The sequence below is a fragment of the Hoplias malabaricus genome, chromosome Y (genome assembly GCF_029633855.1).
Source record: "Hoplias malabaricus isolate fHopMal1 chromosome Y, fHopMal1.hap1, whole genome shotgun sequence".
In the NCBI taxonomy this organism is placed as follows: Eukaryota; Metazoa; Chordata; class Actinopteri; order Characiformes; family Erythrinidae; genus Hoplias; species Hoplias malabaricus.
In genome coordinates, this window is record NC_089820.1 from 54479990 (window position 1) to 54486041 (window position 6052).

Genomic DNA, 6052 nt, shown 5'->3' on the forward strand with positions numbered 1-6052 from the left:
TGGCTGTCTTCCGACAACGCGACCCGAATCTTAATCTGCTGATTGGCTAAAATCCCTGTCCCTCAGTATTAAAGGCGGTACCTAGCACACGTCTCGATAGCTGATTGGATAGTGTGTTGTTCGCGAGGGGAGTTAACGACTGTTTGGGCAAGTTTCAAGTCTTTATTTTTTTAATGACCTTATTGTTTTTAAATTGCTTTTATTTTACACTTCATTTTACAGGTTTGGATATATATATATTTATGAAAAAACTTTTAAATATGTCAAAAATAATAGAATTAGAAGGGGAAATGGAAGCCTTTATTAAAGACTATATGTTAAAGGGGAAGTACATCAATTTTGCTAAATTTCAGCTCAGTTGAGTCAGGCGTAAAAAGCTGAGATGTGATACGGTGCTTTGTTGTTAAAACTGATTTATTCATAACGGGAATAAGGCGTCAGAGACATTTACTCATGAGCCATCCGTTTTATATGAGTTTGTAGTGAACAAAGAGTGCTATATTGCATCAGAGTTCCCTGAACGTAACTCTACAAGTGACAATTAATTTTTTTTAGAAAATGTTTTAAGTCCCCTGTCTGTTTTCTAAGTGCAGGGAATGAAATATCATCTAATATTTTCTTACTTCAAAATTAATCAGCCAAAACATTAAAACGATCTCCTTGTTTCTAAATTAATTTACCTCTAATGAGTTCCACTGACCATATATGTTAGGGCGACCAGATCTGAGATGGTGAAAAAGAAGACACGTGATGAGCTCTCGCGAGAACTTACATTTACGTTTCGGCATAGCTGCTCGAGATTAGGGTAGGTACATGAGCGTTGCCTGACGTAAACAAGGACTACTGACGTGCAGACTGACCAATTAAATGTTTACAGAGAAGGTTATCGACCAATAACGGTAGCTCTACAGTCAGACCGTCCAATCAGAAGATTTTAGGCTACTTCACCACGCCCTCTTCTCACTCAAGCGAACCAATCGGAGTAAAGGAGGGCGGGACTAGTTTGTGAACGCAAGACTTCTCGAAGTTCTATGTAAACTCTAGAAAAACAAAATCCCGGACGTTTATGAAATTCCGCCCGGACATTTTTTAAGTCTAAAAAAGAGGACATGTCCGGGTAAAAGAGGACGTCTGGTCACCCTAATATATGTGCATTTTGTAGTGCTGTGGGAAGCATGCTATGACCACTTATGAAGAACTATAGGATGACTTACACAAATGTGCAGCAACAATCTCTGACTTTGAATCTACAAAGTGGATCAACAAGATGTGTGTGTCTAATAGAGCAGTCAGTGCCTGGGTGAAGTAAAAACTTCAGCAGCACTGCTGGGTCTGATCCACAAGTACCAGTTCAACACACACCAATAGATCAAAAAAATACCTGACCTGGGTGGCTCTGTGGGGGGGTCCATAATGGTCTGAGAAGCTGATAAAATGGAGAGTGAGTGTAAAAAAAGAGGTCAGTGTAATATTTTGGCTGATGAGGATACTGAAACATTGTTGTATTTATCTTTGTATTGCATTACTTTTGCATGGCTCTGTGTTGTAAGAGCTGCTGTGAAAGCCTACAAATGTATGTAGAACATGTTCATCATTTCGGCACTTGGCAGAGACACGTATAGTGTATTACAAAATTATGAAAAACAGCTGTATATAAACAGCATGCAGGGATCAGTAAAAACAACTTACCTTTACTTAGTTCCACGTATTTGTGTTTGACAAATGTGTACTTGTGCTTATTTCAGATGATATAACTATTTGTTCTGCTTGAGTACATTTGAAAAAAGAAAGACACATAGTTATCATTTTTATTTTAATTTCATTCACATTAAAAGAAAAAGCAAATCAAGAATATCTTTATTTTGCTCTTCAAATACATGCATTTATACAATGGGGAAAAAAAACATGTTCCTCCAGGTCTTTGGTGCAGCATACAAGACAGGGCCTGAGAAGAAGACAAAAACATACAGTATAAGGCTGAGCAATACAGAAAATATACAGCACCATGCTAAATTAAATTATACACAGCATGTGTCTCCATAATATACATTTTCTGAGTTCTGTAAAGCTGTAGGACTGAATTAAATTAATCAAAACCTTATTTTTACTGTTGCCATATTCATAAAAAAAAAAGTTATTAAAACCCATGGTTACTCTAATTCAGGGTTTGCTACAGAAGATTAAGTCAAACATTTGGTATAAATAAGTGATTAAATGGGATGACGTCATAATGGGTTGCTAACCAATCAGCTACTTGTTTCCAAGTGCATTATGCAGACAGTGGACAGGTTGTTTTTGTTGTTGTTGTTTACAGCCATGCTATAATAGGTCCAAATCTGTCTTTTTTATTACAAAAACAACTGTGAGATGTTCTAGGTACTGACCGCACTCAGTAGACCCAGATAAGCACTCTTAATCAAAATACAAACACATATACAATATAGCACTTTTCATAAGATTAATTTATACATCCACCTTTAGTTCACACGCTGACAGTGTATCATCAAATTCCACTGTAGTTCTGTACAACACAAGAGGAGACATTGGGAATCTTAACGTGAGGATCATTTGAGTGCTGAGAGGTGAAAGGGAAATGGAAAGGACCTTTGATTTAGAATTCACAAGTTTTATTTTCCTACACATAGAGGAACAGACAGTTACACAGTGCAATCAAATCCGTACCCTCATCCGCCTCCCAGAATTAAACCTACTGTAAAACATATCTAAATATCTTGAGAGTATTTACAGGAGCAATGACATATTTATTGATGTGTGTGTGTGTGTGTGTGTGTGTGTGTGTGTGTGGGTGGGTGGGTGTGGGTGGGTGTGTTTGTGTATCAAGAAAATCATCTCTGTCCAATAATAAACATGTAATTCCAAAGTAGTAACTTTACAGGAGAAGGAAAAAACTTCTTAACTTGCAATGGAATCAATATAAAGTAATTTTGGAGCATTTCTATTGGTCCATTCTTCATTAATTGTTCACAATATGTGAAGGACAGCTGTTGTCTTTCAATGACGTAGTAAAATAAATATCCACTAACTGTATCTGAATATATGATACAGACCAGTTTTAACAGATACATACAGCATTATTTAGAACAATATAATATTACAACTCACTATTATAATAATATAACATAATTTCATAATTTAAAAAAAGTATAACAACAGCAAAAAAAAAACATCGTATCAAACCATTTTTACAGTTATTACAAATACTGTGGAGCAGAAATAAAATGACATAAACAAATGGTAATTTACAGAAATAAACAAAAGCTGGGAAGCTCCGCCCCCATCTCTACAGCACAGTCACTGCATGAACTTTCCCAAAACGCGGATGAAACCTAAACAAAGCAAAAGCTAATGTCAAAACGTCTTTGACAAGGAGCCTGATCTCCCACAATGCACAATGTTGTTTGGAGGGTTTTTAAGAATCTTTTTGTAAATGTCTAAAGAATCTGTTTCTATGTGAAGGAATCACCACATGGTAAAGGTCCTCCACCAGGCCTCTTCAAATCTTCAACAAGATCTAATCCTTCCCTTTTTCCCCCAGTGGTAGAACATATATGTTTTTTATTGTTCACACTGCAAACAATCAAAGACCTTGGTCCATTTAAGTTCCAGCTGAAACAAGGTTTCCAGCCATGACAGACTAATAATTAATTTTTCAGCATCAGGAACATCAGGAGCTGGAAATATATTTAGTATTTAAAGAGGTCTTAACAGCTGTGCGTCCACATTTTGTCTTTTGGCGTCCAATATTTTTGTATTTTAAAAAAAACTGCAGGGTATTTTTTGCTGAAGAAGGTCTCAGGGCTGAAACATTGAATAGATGCACTCGCTATTGTATGAGTGTGGTCTGATTTTCAATCAGAAGTTGGTTGCATTTCTCACGATCCAAGTAAACACAACCACATTCAGTGATGCTGAGGTCTGGACTCTGGGGCGGCCAGTCCATTGTTCTAACAACACCAGCAGTTTGTTTTACAAATGTTCTTCATCAGAACCCTTTTCTCAGTAACATCTTCTGGACACGTCCTTTCAGACCAATAGAGCTAATAGATTTGTTTTCTCACAATGAAGGATGGGGAGAGGCACCTGTGTATGTTTCAGTTCACATTCTAGATATTTTACACATAGTTTATCCCACTGACTTCAGTGTAGTGAATGTATGATGTGTGGTTTTTAAACCATAATAGTTTTTTTTTTTTATCCAGAACTTGACTGTTTTGCTCTCAGCTAATTTATTACAGCATATCTAGTAATTATCTCTGTTATGAGTGGTTGCCTGGTAGTGTGCTTTATTCACACAGCATTCTGGGCTAGAACACATGAAATCACTTCATTGTTTATGGGCGGACCTAAACAACTGGAAATGAATTAGTGGATTTATGCAAGTGGCTTTCAGGACAACAACAAAAAAAACTCTAAATACAAAATGGGCGGTTGCTTAGTTTCCATAGATTGCATAGACTCTCTAATGAATGGTACATTTGGGAACTTTAACAATGTTTGTACCAAACAGAATCAACTTTTGTAAGTACAGTGAATGTGAAACGAAAATAAGAGGAAAACTAGAGCTGTTTGAAAATGAGACTCATCAGAAAATCAGAAAACCTAAAGCTAACACCCAAAAAAGTGTCACCATCAGAAAAAGATTCCTTCAAATATTTCACTCCTGTGTTCATCCTTCCACTGAGAAAATGTTACTAGATAAAGGAAACATAGAAAAATAATAATAAAAATAATGAAATAATAAGAACATCTGCACACCAGACATATTTGCGCTAAAACACAAACCCTGGTCTGGAATGAAATTTAACGGAGAGACGAGTCCAGGTTTGAAATCTTAATGGAAGGTAGAACGAACAGCTCTGTGGTTCAGGAAGACGTCTTAAACCATGTCTACAACAAGTCAATCATTAAGAGAGCAGTGCCAAGCCCAAATCAAATTATGACCAATGTAAAAATCCAACAAAGCGTATAATGGTGCTCTCAGAACAATGGAGCTGCCGCCCCAGGGCCCAGACCTCAGCATCACTGAATGTGTCTGAGAGTATTTGGATCGTGAGAAGTAGAAAATGTAACCAACCTGTAACACTGAGCTTTGTGGAGAGTTATTGCTGCAAAGTGCTCCTTGTTTTTATGTTAACAACTTCATACTTTACTTAGTGATTTTAATTCATCCTGGACGTTAAACAAATGATACAACCCTTAGTTATAAAGTATGATTCAAAATATAATTTTAACCCCTTCAAAGAAAGAACTATAGCTTTTCGAATAAAGCTGCACCTTCAAATACAGCTGAGTTTAAAACCAACAGAAATATAGACATCATGGCCTTTACAAACACATCCCTCCAATGCTCAACATGCTGGAAAGCGTTGAAGGAATACTCCAGTCATTTCTAGACTAATCCCTCTCTGTTAAAACTGAAGCATTAGAAAAAGATCAACTTTGAGAATCATTTTGTGTTCCTAAAAAGGCCAGAAAACACTTAAAATAATTACGTATTTCAGCATCTTCTCATTGGCTTCTATTGCATTCTAAATGGTTTGGCATTTTGTTACTAAATACAAGGAATTTTGTCAAAATTATTGTCCATTATTATACACACACAGCACTGAGGGGTTAGGCTCCTTGTTGTGGTCAGATGACCATACCCATCACCCAAGGTCAGAACGATAATCCAAACATGCTGAAGGTCAGCGCTTCAGAGAGAATTAACATTTATAAATGATATAAAAACAGCATGTATTTGTGCACTGAATATACAGTATATTACAATACAATTATACAATGATCCTGTTTTCTGAAATGACATATATGTCACTGTACTCTTCACTGCTATAAAGTCCAGAAAATGTAACAATGGATTCCCTCTACTCTACAGAAGTAAACAAAGAAGAAATAACATCACTGTTTCAAAGTCTACAACATTAAGACCCAGGAAAATGAGCCTAAAAAGCCAGAAATAGTGTATTTTTAAATAAATGTGTATTTTATCATATTTTGGAGAGCAATGTTTTTCAGCATCTGCAAGTTACAC